Here is a 17,878-nt window from a genome sequence, read left to right on the forward strand (position 1 = left end):
AAAACCCACCATTATTCTTCTAAACAATAAGTCTTTAAAAAAATCTCTATGTGCACTGTAATTTACACTGCAAACTTACAAATTATGGAGCAAACACAACCTGTCTAAGCTTCTGTGAAACCATGGGCAAATATATGGCATCTCTCTCGAAAGGGTCCAGGTGTGTGCAAGATGTGTTGGTCCCTGGGTTTCCCTTAAGACGAGTCTCTTGCAATATTCGTTTCAATATTTTATGTTCCTTCAAAGTGTTCTAGAACAACAATAACATATATATATATATATATATATATGGATTTTTTAAAAGTAATTAGGAACAAAGGAAAGAAAGAAAGCAAGAAGATAGAAATTAATGCATACATGCATTTAGGCAAGAAGGAAGGGAGAGGAAGGGCGGAAGGAGGGAGGGAGGAGAGAGGGAGGGAGGAAAGGAAGGAAGAGGAGGAGGAAGGAATCAGAGAGAACTGAAGGCTATGATTTCTAAACAATAGAATATGGAGAAATGTTTTCTTTCTCTGTTTTTCTAGAACAATGCAGTGGAATTTAAACAGAGCTAGAATAATGAAAACACAGCAAATGAAGGCTGTTTTCCGACTTCTTGGTTTTAAGAAGTACTGTCAGAGTTCTAAGGCTGAGTACACATGTACCTTTGAGTAAACCCAGTGTGGGAGAACACGCCAATGCCACTGATGGACCATCAGGGGCGGAGGAGAAAATGATGGCTTAGTAACTGTTCTATTGCTGTGAGGAGACATCATTACCAAGACAATGCTTATAAGAGAAAGCACTTAATTGAGGGCTTGCTTACAGTTTCAGATGATAGTCCATTATCATCATGGCAGGGAGCAGTGTAGCAGGCAGGTGTGGCACTAGAGAAGTAGCTAAGAGCTACACCCTGATCCACAAGAGAGGGAGAGAGACACTGGGCCTTTTGCAACCTCAAAGCCCAACCCTCAGTGACTAATTTCCTTTAACAAATCCATAACTACTCCAGCAAGGCCATGCCTCCTCATCCCTTTAATCCTTCTCAAGTAGTGCCACTCCCTAGTGACCAAGCATTCAAATATGTGAGCCTATGATGGCCACTCTTACTCAAACCACCAAAAGTGACTTTGTTCTGTTTCCTTGACATTTTCAAGTTTACATTCACCCTCTTTATTTATAGGCTCCCCAGAAAAAAGATGGGCTAAACAGCAGAGCAAAGGAACGCAGTCTCTGCCAACCACCTTCAGGTGACCATGGGATTGAGACCACTTTGTTCGTGGAATTTGTACATGGCTTCTCAGAACCTGCCAAGTGTGTACCTAAAAGGTATCTACCGTTTCCTTTACCTCCTCTTATCCTCCAGAGTTTCCATCATCTGCTGCCTTTTTGTTGTTGTTATTGTTATTTTCAATCCTTGTTATGCTGTGGTGTCTTGACCTCCCCTGCGGGCAGAATTTAATTTCTTCCTTCCTTGCAAACAGCCCTGGGCTCTGCGCTAACTTTCCCTCCATAATAGTTGACATCTGAGATGCTGACTCACTGAAGGGAGCAGAAAGGCTGCTTGCAACAGGGCGCAAATTCAGAAGGCTCAGGAAAGCAGCCAAGAACTCCACACCTAAGGGGTGGTGGGGTGGTGATGGGGGGTGGTGAGAGAAAGACACAGCACGGAGTCCATCTGTGGAGTTTGGGGAGGATCTGGTTTCATGTGTGAGAGGGGGAGACATAGAAGCCCCTTAGGTAGCATCAGGAAGATGGCTGCTAATACGGTTCTGATGCCTTAATACAAAAGCACAGAGACAAAAGGAGAGATGTTCTGAGCTTCTGGAAGCCTTGCTTCGGCTATTGATCTTTAAATATTTGCTGCTCAAACTGAAGTCTGGATGGATTTGAACTTTACATTTGATGTCTCTCAAAGGTCATTGAATGAGATCAACTTTTAAAGTAAAAGAGTGAAGCATAACAACAGTATGTGCTGGAGTACCCTGATAAGACAAACACTTTAAAATGTATGGTGGCGGCAGCTTCTGCAGAATCAACAAGAATTAAATATAAATATGGCCGGAAAAGGAGGGATTGGTCATACCCAAGCACAAAGAGGCTTCCTATGAAATAAAGTGTTACTATGGCATTAGGAAAGTGTCCACAAACTCAGCTTGGGCCTCCATTGACCGTGCTAGTGCAGTTCAAAGAATACAGTCTGATTATAAAAGTATCATTTTATATATTCTGGTGCGAAACATTGTGGGGAAAAGATATAATTATCCCATATTTCAAATAAGAAAAGAATCAGGGAAATTATATAATTTCTCTAAGATTATTCCACTATAGTAAGAACAGAGGCCTAGTCTATTAGAATGCAAACACTTTCCACAGCTCGACACAGTAGCCAATGCCTGCAATCCTGGCAATCTTTTGTTAAGTGCTAGTTCAAGGCTACCTCAGGGTACATAGCAAAAACTTACCAGGGAGTTTAGGGGAAAGAAAGAATGAGAGGAGTGTGAGAGGGGAAAGGAAGGAAGGAAGGAAGGAAGGAAGGAAGGAAGGAAGGAAGGAAGGAAGGAAGGAAGGAAGGAAGACGAGATGCTGTTCGACAGTTTCTACAGTAACTTTCTAATTCTCAGCTACTGTGGAAAACCTAGAGTCGCACTTACCAGCACTCATTGTAAAACTGAGCAGGCACCTGTGGGGTTGAATGAGGCTTGCTCTGGAGACTCAGTAGAGACTCAGTAGAAAACTCTACAAAGGACAGAACAGTGAGCCACATTCCCAGAGACGGGTGCCTGACACCACAGAGCCATAATTCTGTAACTATCAGTCATGCAGATAAAGCCCCAAGCTCCTGGCGTTCTGGCTAGACTCCACCCCCTCAGTTACCTGACTATAGCCAGGTATGCTCCTCCCCACAGTTACCTGGCAACAGCAAGGGAGCCAAGCCCACTATAAAAGGAGTTGCTTGGCCCCCTCCTCACTCTTTTTAAGCTTTCACCTTTCTTACTTTTATCTCTAGCCCTCCTTCTCTCTCTCTTCCTTCCCCCATCTCTCCATGGCTGGCCTCTCTTTTACCTCTTCTCTTTCTCCCTGCCTTTCTACAAATGCTCTAAAACCATAGACTGTCTCTGCTCATCAAGGCCTGCCATATTGAATGATGAAATAGGCTTTCTCCTAAAGAGCCTCGTCTAACCACCCGCTGAAAGGCCTTTCTGCGCTCCAGCCATGGACCGGACCAAGGACTCTCCCCCATGTGAGAACCATCTAGTGCCCCCTCTCCCCCTGCCCTCTCCTCCCTTCAGCCCTGGGAATGACCAAGCCACCCCCGGGGCCCCCATTCTGTTCTCAGTTCTTCCGAGGTATCCAGCGGTGTCCCCACAGCCAGACAGCCACCCGGGTCTGTGTGGAAAGCATATGGTGGTCCTTCCATGTCCGCCCGCCCAGAGCACGGGAACTCTGGCGGGTCGCAGGTTTTCTCCCACTCCCTTTATTCCCCCACACCCACTGCCCCGCAGGTACCAACTACCTGAGCCTTACATTTCCTTAGCTCTGGAGCTGGAGAGATGGACTCAGCAGATAAAGGCACTGAAAACATGACTCAGGAGTTAAGGGCACTGGTTGCCCTTCCAGAGGATGCAGGTTCAATTCCCAGCAACCACATGGCAGCACACAACCGTCTATGACTCCAGTTCTGATTGTATCTGCCCCCCTCTTCTGGCCTCTGAGGGCATTGCATGCACACGATGCACAGCCGTAACATGCAGGCAAAACAACCCACTTACACAAAAGTAAAAGAAAACACATCCCTTAGCTCTAACTTAACCTTAGACACAACACCTACTTGCCATGTTAGAACATTTGTAAGATGCTGTACATAAAAGAGGATGATGCCTGGCTCAGAGCAGGCTCTCACCGAGTATCAAAGTACAGCTTTTGCTCTTCCTTACACACATTGAAATGCGCTAAAATTTAATTATTTATTTATATGTTCTCTTATAGACAGGTTTCACCATGTAGCCCAGGCTGACCCCTCAGATTTGGTTCCCTGTTTCAACCTCCCATACACTGGGACTACAGTATTACTGTCTGAACCAGCATGCCCAACTGATATTTAGTACTTCTATGAACCACTATGTGGTTCTCCAGTTAGATTTTGGGTTTTTTTTTTTGGGGGGGTTGGTTTTTCGACACAGGGTTTCTCTGTGTCACCCTGGCTGTCCTGGAACTCACTCTGTAGACCAGGCTGGCCTCGAACTCAGAAATCCACCTGCCTCTGCCTCCGGAGTGCTGGGATTAAAGGCATGGGCCACCACACCCGGCTCAGATTTTGTTTTTTTTAAAGAAAAAAAAATCTCACAGCTCATGCCTGTTTTATGCTATGTTGTGTCTGCTGGCATGTGATGGATTCCAAGTTCTGCAAACCAGATTTGCACCACCAGCATAAGAGAGAAGAGCTCTCTTTGTTCACTAGGGGGATGGATGGCTTGAGGGAGGCTTGCCTTATCAAAGACCAGTGGTGTTGAGAACCTGGGCTCCTTCTTTCAACTCTGTCCTTAGTCACTCTCCCTTCCATCTCTCCCATGTAAGGTGACTACAGCTGACAACCCTCACACGCATTTCGCATGTCTGTGGGAAGGGCCACTGCCCTGAGATTATTTCCCACACCAGTATCTAGGATTTCTTGTATTTCATTGGCCCACCCTGGCTTCAAGAGTACCCAACCCGAGACAGTCGCTGGAAGCTGGAATTTCAGACTTGACTTTATTAATCATTTAAAGGGAAGCAGAATTGATCCACTCCTGCCTCAAGCCTTTATACCTTCAATCTCAGTTACATGTCTGACTGTATGAGTGAGGCTAAGCTTACTGGAAGTGGGAATTTTAGATGAAGCTGGGAGCTTGGTAATGAATTTGCCCAGAAATAAACCAGGGCTGCCTGATTTCAGAGTCCACGATGATGAATGTTCACTGGCCACCTTGGATCGTCCTATTTTGGCAGTAATTGGCTTAGATCCCTAAAAAAAAAAAAAAAAAAAAAAAAAAAAAAAAAAAAAAAAAAAAAAATCACTTCTCTTGTAGAGACTGCATAGGCAGAAAAAAATCAAAGTGCTTTGCCACCTGCAGCAGGTCCCTCAAGAGATTGTTTAAGCCCTGCATACCCACTGCATTAAGTAGCAGTGAAGTACATAGCAGTTAATCTCCGCTCAGCACTCCCCAATCCTCCCGATACCATCCAAGCAAAAGCCAGTTTACTGCCAAGTCTTTAACACACTCTAACACCAGCTAATCTCCCTGTAACAATTACAGAGTGAGTCTTAAGTTGGGAGCTTTGAAGGGCAGCTGTCTGAACTTCCCTATCCTGGTGTGTCTTCCTTTGATTTAATTTTACAGCTGCTTTGTAGCTTTGGTCTTCCCATTTGAAATCCCTTTAAAAACAAATCTAGTTAACAAAAAGAAAGTTGGTTAATAGAACAGGTTTGGAGAAGAGCATTATGATAGTAATCTATATCAGCGTACATATACATAAACAATGTGAGAGTGTTGTGAAAACAATAATTCTGAAAAGCATTTCCCTGGGAGAAGGGCAGTTGCAGACTTTTAATTTGATAATCCAGAAGCCAGGACCGAGGGCAATTATTCTAGGAGCCACCAGAGGGCAGTGTGTCAGCAACTATGAAACTGAAACAGCACCTAGTCACGCCTGCTTAGGCCCTTGCTCCCCCAAGAGTGGTCGGCAGAGGGCAGTATCAACACCAGGGTGACGATTCGAGAAGCGAGCTCTGGGGTAGGAATCTGCTTTCCGAGGAGGGATACTTTTTAAGTACTGAGTCAGACTGAAGTTCTGGGATGAAAGCAGCGCTCTTCTCCATTTGGGAATAGGGCTGACAAGTCTCTACATTTGGAAAAGTGTATTTGGGTATGGATTCTACAGCTACAGTGCTTGGATTTGAATCCAAATGCCTTCTCCAATAGCATCACTTGTGCTATTAGCAGGATTTCCAACACCCAGAACGTGGTTTTGAGGAACGGGTGTGCAGTAATTGGCTGCATGAACGAGTCATTCGGAGGCAGGGAAGCTGTTTGCTGAGTCACTGTGTCTATGTTTCCGTTGTCCTTTACTTTGGTAGCTTTGGTGACTCACATATACACAGGTATCCTCCCTGCTGTATTTAGTGAGCTTTCTGAGGTCTGTCCCCATCTATCGGTGTCTGCTGTGTGTGTGCAATGGAGAAACAGCTCACTAGTGTGAGCGAGCAGGATTTCATATCCTAACCTTTTTATTGATTTCGGCACACAACACACACACACACCCCTCCTCATACACATTCCCACACAATCGAAGTTAGGTGTGCTTTGTCCCTTTCACTTCGATTGAGATATGGCATCGCCACCCTAAAGAATTCTTCAGTATTTTCCCATTAATAGGTACAAGGACCTATTAAATGGAAACCAAGTAGAATTCTCCAAAGTGTATAAAGTACAAGGTCCCCTACCTCTGTGTGCTTTGGTTCTCCACCATTCTCCTCAATTGGATTTACAGTTGGCTGGTTTCCCTCTGAGTTCTGGTGCCGTGATAGATCTCCATCCCACACTTGAAACCTCACAGGGCAACTGACAGTGTGAAACCAAGGCTTCCTTGTCACACAATTGTAGGCTGGATCCCCCTTCTTTTCAATCGTGCACTTTTCCTGACTTTTTTTTCATTTTCATTTTATTTTTTTCATTTTCCATCCCTTCAGTCATTTCTTCCTTCTTATTCAATCAGCACATGTTGTGAGCACTTTCTAGAATGGTGGTTTTCATCCTGTGGGTTGTGATTCTTTGGGCTTGAACAATACTTTCACAGGGGTCACCTCAGACCAGCAGAAAACACCAGTATTTACATTATAAGTCATAACAGAAGCAAAATTACAGTTATGAAATAGCCACAAAAATAATGTTATGGTTGGGAGTCACCACAACATGAGGAACTGTATGAAAGGTGGCCAGAGTTAGGAAGGCTAAGAACCACCAGTCTAGATTCAAGGGCTGAAGAAAGATAAACCTGGCCATACACTAGAAGAAAGGATTTATAAAATGTGAAAGAGGACACAGATAACAGTCAAACAGAGATTATTTCAAAGTTCCAGAAGAAGAGAGAAGATAATGAGGTTGTGAGTGAGGAAAGCAGAGAGCTTAGAGCCAGTCATTAGCCAAAGACTCTCGGGTAGGCTGAGAAGGTAACCGTTCCTCCACGTCTTACAAGGGAAAAACATAAAACAAACAAAACCCCTGAACCTTCTAATCACAGGTTGGCTAAGAAAAACTCCTAGGCACCCTGATATAGCTGTCTCTTGTGAGACGATGCCGGGGCCTAGCAAACACAGAAGTAGATGCTCACAGTCAGCTATTGGATGGATCACAGGGCTCCCAATGGAGGAACTAGAGAAAGTACCCAAGGAGCTAAAGGGATCTGCAACCCTATAGTTGGAACAACATGATGTACTAACCAGAACCCCGGAGCTCTTGTCTCTAGCTGCATATGTATCGAAAGATGGCCTAGTCGGCCATCAATGGAAAGAGAGGCCCATTGGACACGCAAACTTTATATGCCCCAGTACAGGGGAATGCCAGGGCCAAAAAGTGGGAATGGGTGGGTAGGGGAGTGGGTGGCAGGGTATGGGGGACTTTTGGGATAGCATTGGAAATGTAATTGAGGAAAATATGTAATAAAAAAATATTAAAAAAAAAAAGAAAAACTCCTAGGCAAGACAGAGTTCATTTGAAAAGCAAGAAGTAGTGTGTGTCTGGGGCGGGGGGGGGGGGGGGGGGGCAAAGAGCAGGACTTAATAAAAGACATTACCAACGAGTCAGTGGATACCCAGGGTGTGGGCACATGGAGATGTGAGCCAAGAGACTTCAGGACACACTAAAACGACTCTTGTCTGTGTGACCTAGAGCAAGCTAAGTGCTGTTGGCAAGAAAGCTGCCTTCCTTTCAGCTAGGTGGGCTGAAGGGTTCTCTGATGCTCAGAACTGTGCCCACTATTTAAATGGTCTTCAATGATTAAATGGTTTAAATGATTTTAAATGTACAGAAGCAGGCTGAGTCTATGACTTTGTGCTGTATGTCCCACCGTGACTTATTTTTGGGCGCTCACTTATGGCGGCTCCTAAAGAGCACCTTACAATGTAGAAATCAAGCCCACCCACGAAAAGCCTCAGATGCTAAAATTTTTAGGCCTAGCAGCAACTGTTATAATTACCTTCCATTGTAAATCTGCTTTTTCTCAGAGCATCATCATTCTTCATAATGAGTTCTATAATTTCCCCACAGAGTACGACCCACTCCGGCTGAAGAGCTCAAACTAAGTACGAGCAGTTGATCACTGTCTGTAATTTGCATTGCTCTTTATCCAAGAAAATATTCATTCTTATTAGCCAGATTGAGACCTATTATGAATGTCAATGTGACTTAATTAAAGCATAATATTGATCATGATACCACGCTCCAAGACTCAAATGCCCTCCCCCACGATGCTTACTAACCTAACCCTTCACTGATGAAGTACGAAAATAAATTAGATAAAGGCATTTTGGATAAGTTAGGGAGATTTAACCAAAGTCTTTCTTAATGAAAAAATAATAAAAAAAAGTATGAGATGAATTGTATCTGCTAAATTATACATGCAGAAAGACTTCAGCAAAATAAAAAATGTGTTTTGCTACCTTTCTTTCTGAATGTCAGGCAATACTTCTTCAACTCCGAAGTACTCAATTCACTATGTACTGGAATGCTGGAAGTGTTTGCCCAAACAATGAGCTTGTATTCTGTTAGTTTTCCTAAATTCTATTTATTATTATTTAAAGGGAACAAAGCATTAGAAAAAATTTACAACCTCAAATCCCTGGCTTAGTATTTATATATGTAATGAGGCACAGGAAATAGAAATGACTTCTATAATCATGGAGATGATCACAACATTATCGGAAAAAAAAAAAACTGCCCATTTCTTTGGAAAAATATTTTAATGGATTCATGGTTAGGTAGGAAAAGGTCCCAAACTGGGTTGGTGTTTGGGGAGTGTGGAGCAATGGGAGGTGACTGTTAAAACAAGGAAGCGGAGAAGCACATCCCTTCTAAGGCTGTCTTTTGTGGGTGTAGAGAATGTTGTCGTTTATTGGGAGAATCTCGGTTGGAGTTGTATGTCATTGTTCCAGAAATAACTGAGTTGTCATCCTGGAGCTAAACACAGGAAGAAAGAGATGACTCAGATGGATGTGAGGGTGGATTGAGCATAAAAGAAACAGTGAGGAAAGTTAGAAAAAGGGGTGCTGGGTTCTGCTTGTCCATGTGTAAGGGATGGTACAATGTGGTTCCCGCCTCTGGAGCAGGGCCAGCAGGGCTTGGATGTCCACCAGTGTCCATGGTTGCTGTGGGCGTGAGGCTTGTTTGTGTGTGGATAGATAAGAAAGAAAGAAAGAAAGAAAGAAAGAAAGAAAGAAAGAAAGAAAGAAAGAAAGAAAGAAAGAAAGAGAAAGAATATATATATATATATATATATATATATATATATATATATTACTTTATGTTCTTCCTCTCTGACAAGGTTAATGACTCCATGATAATCAGAGATAGCATGAGTCTGGGAGGTGAATATGTGTCTATGTCTCAGCAAAATGGTAAAGGCTGTGATAAGGACAGCCCTTATGACTGTGGGAAAGAACGCTGAAAACATGAGTTCAAAAATAGATAATTTCTCAACTATCCAAAGTATCAGGATGCCCTATGGATTGTATAAGGATCATCACAGATCTAAAGTATCAGAGGCAGCCTCACAATCTTGTCAGGACGGTGTTAAGGAAGGAGATAAAGAGATTTAGGGAGTGGTGACTGCAGGGCTATGCTTACAAAGGCAGGTAGATTCCTGAGTTCAAGGACATCCTGGGAAAGAAGGAGTTGAGATCAAGACCCAGGCAAGGTAGGAACGGTATTTTCAGGTGTTCTTGGTCTCTTTCTAAGAATCTAGGAGCTGGAGTCACAGGATGCTGATTCATGGGATAATCAAAAGGGAACATGGGGTACTGACTGAATTAATATATAAATAAAAAGACTGGACTTTTGATATGCAAATGTTGAGCTATTCAGAGAGGTTTTAGAATAACAAGAAAGCAGTCTAAGCAGACTGACCTTAGATAAGCTGTTGGCTTGGACACTTGATTTTACTTCAAGTCATTTATTTCACCACTCTCAAGCATTCCTTCCTCAAGATCATGACTTAGCCAAGGGTGGACCTTGGCAAAGGAGTCCCTGCTTGGAGATTCCCAGAACACTTAGACACCTGTTGGACGTGCCACAGTGCCCTGGAATGAGAGCCTAAATGATGGCTGGCCTTCATGAAAGGTCATATGAACAGTGGGAAGTTTGTAGATACTCAACTTGCACTTTAATTCATACCCACCGAAATGCCTGTGGGTGCAAATAGCAAAAACCAACCCATATCTGGGATTTGGGGTTCAAAATGCTAAAATCCTGATGAGTGGGGAAGGGACAAGTCTCTTTCAAGTCATAAACTCTTAAAAGGCAATCCTTTGAGTCTGTTTCCTGTGAGACACCAGAATGGCATCTGGCATCACAAGATGGTTGCATGGTTCAAATTCACATCCAAAGGAGAGAGGCAGACTCCTCCCACTCAGCGTCCAAGGACAGTTCCAGTGATGGTTACTAGCCCGAGTGACTGGACTACCATGCCTGGTCTGGGTTCACCCTGGCTGGGTATAGGGGAATGAGGGGAAGTAGTGAGGATGTTTGGTAAATAATATTGAAGACCTTTACTAAACCTAGCTACATCTCAGAATTTAGACATCAGGAACAGTTTAGGGTCAAAAAAAAAAATATCAACTGCCCAAAACAACCTAATTATAATTTTCTTTCCATTAGCTGTTATATGATAAAATTATTTTCAAATTATCCGTATCATTTTCTCAGAGCTAAGAGTCAGATTCATTTAACCTGTATCAATATTACTATGTAGCCTCCCTGAGCCTTGAGCAGGCTGTCTCAGACCTGTTCTGCTGCTGAGAATAAGACCACCTAGGGTGGAGTCTTCCCACCTAGATAGGTCTATTGTTCTGCCACCTCTGCTCTTTTCTCCAAGATACTGATACCTGCTAAGAGGCTGAACCTGTTCTCCTGACACTATCCTTATGTGGTGGGGGATGGGGTTCCCTGCCCCATAAGCTCAGACTCTTACGTAAACTTTGGGCCTTGATCAGTATCTTTGTCTTGGTCTCCTTATTCCTCTCGCCATTTTCTCTCATGCAGCCCCAGCCTCCCTTTCAGGAGCCTGGTTCGTGTAGCTGTGGTGCTGCTTACAGATAAGGTCTGAGATGTAGCCCAGCCTAGACCAGAATTTAGTTTTTGCCACAGCCTAAGGACAATGCTTTTATTTTATTTTATTTTATTTTATTTTTGGAAAGAAAAGCGATTTTATTAAAAAGAAAATCAACAAAAGGAGATGGGACCAGAGCACAGGTTAGTTCATCCACAAAGCACAGGTTAGTCCATCCAGGCCTTCAGCGTCCTGGTGTTAATCTTGTCTTTCTCAATGATGAGAACCATGAAGCCCATGCCTGACACGGCATCCCGGTCCACTGCATTCAGCATGGCCTGAGAAATGGTTTCAAATAGGTGTTCTGGATCCATGTTGGGCTCCCAGAGAGACTAACACATCCCATAAATTTGTTCGGAGCAGGTACCACTGACTACGAAGTCGTCAGTCACCATGGGACAGCCAATGAGGTCTAGAGAGCAAATGAAGGGCATAAAGGTCTTCGGGTCCAGGACAGCAATGACAGGCTCTGTGTAGTAGGGACCAAACCGCTTCTCATACAGGAGGTTGACTACCCATGCTCATGAGGGTGTAAGGCTTGATCTTCTGACCTTCTTTCAGCTCATACAGGTTCAGTTGGAACTTGAGACGCTGGGCAACTGTCTGGACGTCAGTGGCCAGGCCAGCCGGCCTATGTAGAGCCTGTCACCCATGGGAAATATCTTCTGGAAGTCCGTGGTCACCATCTGGGCTTGGATCCCAAGACGCCTGTCTGCAGCGATAGCCATACAGTTCTTTCCCTTCATGGTCATGACGGCCCCTCCATTGTAGGACATAATAGACATGATTGCGAGGGAGTGGAAGCCCGATCCCCACTGCATTGCCTGCAAACCGGCTCTGGCTTTCTCAGGGTCAACGTTCTTGCCAAGTCCTCAGGACAATGCTTTTAAATGTAACTCGCCATACTTAAGGCTGAACAATATTGATCTGAACTCACTTTGAAAGTTTTGAAGATATAACCAATTCATGAATTCTCATCAACAAGGAAGCTGGAGACTGGAAGAAGAATCTGGAAGTCTTTCAGTAACAGAGGTTTGGTCCTTAGCCTTTCATCTCCGTCAGAATCTAAAGCTCACTGCCCAAACACGATGCCAGTCTGGCAGCTGAGAGAGGGAGCCCAGCTGTGGAGCTCCGGAGGGCTTTCCAGGCCTCCCTCTGGGCATCCTTGTGCCATTTATGCAGGATCTCCCAATAAATACCAAAAGTCTGAGTAGCGTGAGCTCCTGCCAGCGGCTCACAGTTGGAACCACGCTTTAGACAGCAAGGTTTTCCAGATGTACAGACTCTGCGCGGGGAGATGTGCTTAGAACGGGTAGATGTTTATCCTGCTCACAAAAGAGGGTGTGTGGCAGACGCCCTTCTGGATACAAATGAAGGAATTCTCTTGAATGTATTTAAGGGGGTGATAACCTGGTGAAGAAAGTACTAGAGGATTTTAGAAAGCAGGAGTCTTTAGATTTAGCCCCACGTCGTATGCTTTAGAGACTCTCCCTCCCTTCCAGGTCAGTTTATAAGAGAGTTAGGAAGACATGGCTACTACATAGAATGGCGTGCTATTCTATGAAGACATGGGAGTCCTTTGCCTTCTACTTTCTCTTTCACTTATGCTGAGATTCCCCATCTGCTGCCTCCCTTCAAAAGCTCTCTTGGATTACACCTGGTAGAGCGTTCGTGTAAAGTGAGTGAAGTCTTTAAAAACTAAAAACATGGACATTTGCATTCTAAAGACTATTAACCGCCTTGATTATGAACCAAGGCCCGGAAACAGGAGAAAAGTCAGGGATGGAAAATGCATTATTTATGTGGGTTTGTTTTTAATTGATTGATTTGAATAATTTCAGGCACACTGGTGCAGATTGACAAATAGCATATGCTGTTTGGTAGCTGCAGTAGCAGACTGGCTTTTCTAAAGGAGGGCAGATTTTCATCTGGGAACGTTGACCTTGGGCAGAAGAGTAGGGTAGGCAGTAAACCGGCTTCTGCTGTTACATTCTCTACTTTAAAAAAAAAAAAGGAAAAGAAAGAATGAAAAAAAGAATCAGCCTTGCAGGTGTTGAGATGCCTGCCCCTGTACCTTCCTGCTTAGAATGCCTGTGGAGGAGATCCCTCCTGAAATGTAAATATTATTCAGGAAAGTCCTTTATTTAGCCCACTCACATCTGGTTTACATAGACTGTCTCCTTGAGTTTAAATCTTTGTCCTGCATTTTCCTGTTGGAGGTGGTACCTAAGACTTCTTTATTCACACCGTCTGAATTCTTTATATTGGGGTTAATCCTCAGTCCAATTGACTCAATAAAATTACAACACATTGGCATATTTATGTAACTAGTCCCCAAAGTGTGTGACACAAAGCATCATTATATATCGATAGTGCTGCGAATGTAATTATAACCTCAATGGTGATTGTCATGCATCTTAGTCCTCCTGAGCTCAGGGCTGAATCCTATTCTCGGTATTCCGATTGGCCATTTCCTAACAAAAAGAAGTGTTTCCCAGTTGCTAGGAAACAGTATCGTCTGTGTCCTCTACTTTCTGCATTCTTCTCCTCGCTTCCTTCTTGAGGTCTAATTATAATTGTTTTCCTCTCGAAGGCTCTCGCTCCATTCATGGCTGCCATTGTCATCCGATAACTGTCAGTGTTATTGTCACTATTGAATTCGGTGATGAGAAGCTACAATTTGCTCATCCTTCAACAGAATAGAAAATTGACGTGTTCTTATGAGGAATCTGCATGCTGTCAGAGAATCCATTTTTCTCTCAGAGGTCACATCTCCAAAGAAAGTCTTCAATACTTGGCATCCCTCCTGCCTCTGACGCCCCTCATCTCCCTGACTCCTACTATATGACCCCTTTCCTCGAAGACTAGGCTTGTGTGTCTATATTATAGTTATAGTTTGCGTATGATGATAAAATTCCGACAGAAAGTAAGGTGATAAAATCCATATAGTCTGTGAAAACAAACAGCACACCCACCAAACAACACAGAAACGACTCGGAGCCATTGTGTGATGGCATTAATCAGTGATTTATATTCATTATCATGTTCATTTTTCCTAAATTCTATAAGGTGTTATCACTCCCGGCTATGAAGAAGGAAGCTTGAGAGAGTCTTAGAGCCGAGAGTCAGGAAGGAAGTGTTTTAAGTGGCTGACAGAACCAAGATCTCCTCTCGTAAGGTGTCATGGAGTATAAAATGTAACAAAATTTAAAACAACTGTACAGTAAATGTAAGGTAAGGTTTCAATTCATAAAATCCCTAAATAAGGGAAACAGGAACCTTAAACCCAAAACTGAGCCCATGGCTTATCCTTTAGAACTGTTCTCTAACGTCGGTTCTGGAAAAGAGACAGCGCTGGACCCGTGTCTGTATATTCTCTTCTGGCTTGGACACATTTTTGACCTCCTCCATCCATTGATATTTAATGGGGCTCTACCCAGTACCGACATGGCTGGTACAAATTTACTTTAACCCACAGTCAGAGTCTGCCTTTGTCACCTGCCAGAAAAAAAATTATCCTGAGTAAAATCCATTTATCTCACTAACGTCATTATGTGGCTATATTGGCTTTATTTTTATCATATTTTCTATTATACAAACTTATAAAAATGTCTAAGTCTCTACCCAAAGTAGCCTGTGATTTCCTGAGTGGTAAGTTCTGTCACTGTTTTTCCTGATGGTGTTATTTTAGTACCTTGTACCTACTGAACTGGGTGTTAAGTAAGTGCGTAATCAAACTTGTGACTATAGATTTTTTTCAAATGGTCAGCCTCAATGTTCTAGCCTTATGGACACTAATGCTGCCACGATGAAGATATAATCTCATCTTTCTAAAAAAAAAAAAAAATCATGGTTGAGTTTTCCCCTGCTCTTTGTGCTTTTCTTAAAGATCCTGGGCATCTACTCTTTCCTTAAGACTGCATAACTTCAACTGGGCGTGGTGGCGCACGCCTTTAATCCCAGCACTCGGGAGGCAGAGGCAGACGGATTTTTGAGTTTGAGGCCAGCCTGGTCTACAAAGTGAGTGCCAGGACAGCCAGGGCTACACAGAGAAACCCTGTCTCGAAAAACCACAAAAAAAAAAAAAAAAAAAAAGACTGCATAACTTCTCAAAAAGTAAGTTTAAATGAAATTGACATTCATTTAAGGAAGGCAGAAGACATGAATGAGTGACAAAGTTGCTGGCACAGAGTTAGTTTATCTGGGATCAAAGATGGAATGAGTGGAATAATCTCTGTGCTACAGATGATTAGAAACTTCATTCCCACATGGATTGTATAGCATAAATGTCTATGATCTACCCGTCATGATCAACTCTGGAAGCATACATTCGTCTCCCAATGAGGCAAGGGATGGCCGCTGCCTAAGTGCTTTCTCACGAAGAGCTATGAAACAAGGCAAGTAAGCTTGGTTGAATTAGTCTTCACAAAGGCGTAATTGTTCACCACATGAAGGAAGAGGAAGAAGATGAGTATCTAATTCAATTAGTAGGTTATTCTCTAATTCCCTTTGTTCTTTATTTTCTCTTATACCTTATCTTGGAATTGTTTTATAAAGGGAACAGAGTTAGAGAGAGACCTGGATTGAGAATTTATGAGAAAAAGTCTACCTGGAATCAACACAGAAGCCAAAAGTGGGGAAAGGACAATGAACACTCTCTGTTTAAAAATCTAGATTTAAATTGTTTTTTGTTCAAGGTGTTGAACATTGAAGTCTGTGGAATGAATAGGGGTTTGGTTAGCATATCTCTTGACAAAAAGGACAGGTACTTTTGTTTTAATTGTTGCTTTGCTGTTACTTATCTGATGAGTAGCCTCTTACATTATCCTTTTTCAACTACATCAAGTCCACGAATTCTCAATAGTAGCAGATGAAGATTCTGTTTCAGAAACTATTGGTTATCTCTCTCTGGAGTAGATTCTGTCCTGCTCTATCCAATGCTTTATATTATTTTATGAGTGTTGTATGATTGGATTTTCATTCTGTCTCCTGGATGTGTTTAAACTTTACTTTCCAGATTTCTGGGTGGCCTCCCAGGAATACTGTTAGACTTCAGGTCGGCTCATACCCTTTGTGAGCATTACTCTTTCCCATCAGACATCAAGGCAAACTCACCCATCAATCATTCCTGTGAGCCTCCATACTCTTGGACTGCATCTCAGTACCACATACCAGACATCCACAACTGATGCTGTCTCAGTTAGCACAAAACCTCTTTTGCCAATTCATACTGGGGATGAAGCTATCCCTTTCATTTTCTAGAATTATTGTAAATACTATATTATTAACCAAATTGTTCCAGGATTTCTTTTCTACATTATGGGATGTTCCCTTTAGCATAATTTTTTCTCTTGAATTTTAAAATGATATTCATTCACTGTGTCTAGGAGGATTATTTCATGAAGGAAAAAGCCCTCTCAGTAGGAATTCTAGTCCTGGGCTTATTTTATACCTCATCTGACAGAAATGAACAAAGATTTAATCTAGGAACTTTATAAATCAAGATGTGAACTCAGAAATCACAAGAAAACTATGTAGGCTTCAATTTTTTATTAAGCTTTTGTATGCATCTGCTTCATGAATTCTTTGGGCATTTTTTTAGATCAATAGACTCAGAAATGCAGTATTTGTTATCTTTGATGTCCAGAATGTGTGTTTCGTTACCTATGGTGCTTAAAATAGATGCTGCCTGTCATAAGTGATCAGCTCCTAGAAGCAGACTATAAATTGTGGACTTTATAATCTCACAGAGTGATTCCTCTGATATGGTTTCGTAATGTGTTCATTTGCCTCATGTTAGAAGGGAGAACGTTTTAGGTTTGCTGGCAACAATGGAGAACACATCAATTTCTATGAGCGATGAATCCTTGTTGAGGGACAAGACACAGTTCTAACATTTAATTAAGATGATGTTGCTCTCTCTGGACCTTGACCTTAGACAAACAACTGTAGCCAACTAAGAAATTCTGAGAGTGAGAGGAATAGTTTTCTCAAGAGAAGAGCCCCTTGTTTGGTTACTCATTACCAAGGGGTCAGCTCGGAAATCACATACAAACAAGTAACATCATACAGACTGGACAGATTGTACCTATTTATACATGAATATAAATATATATGTCAATAGTTTTTTAAATAAGGTCATGAATTTATGAAAAAAAGCAAGAGTGATGTACATTGAATGGTCTGAAGAAGGGGAAAGGGAACAGGGAAATGATCTAATTCGATTTTAATTCAAAAAATAAACACACACACACACACACACACACTACCCTTCTATGCCATTTTTCTTTGTGTCTGTTTTACCAAAGATCTCATTTTAACTTAGGCAAGGTTAAAGGGTCTTGTTGGGTTATTGGAAGTAGGAAACATAAGACCCAATATCATACCTCAACAGTGTTTGATTCTTACTTTGTGTTCACAAACTAGTTTTATGGCAGTGATTGAAAACCATTTCTCTAGGCAAATCTCAGTAAGCTGCAGCAGTAAGTGAATACCTTGCCTGTCCCATCCATCCAGTCAACAATGTAATTGTAGCACA

The 17,878-nt window shown here is 42.5% G+C and overlaps 1 pseudogene; it reads right to left on the reverse strand.

The window, feature by feature from the left end:
• Positions 1–11,507: 11,507 nt before the first annotated feature.
• LOC110290457 (proteasome subunit beta type-3 pseudogene) lies at positions 11,508–12,125 on the reverse strand (annotated as a pseudogene).
• Between the last annotated feature and the right edge of the window lie 5,753 nt (positions 12,126–17,878).

This window comes from Mus caroli, unplaced genomic scaffold, assembly GCF_978045245.1.
Source record: "Mus caroli unplaced genomic scaffold, Mus_caroli_1 scaffold_2, whole genome shotgun sequence".
NCBI lineage: Eukaryota > Metazoa > Chordata > Mammalia > Rodentia > Muridae > Mus > Mus caroli.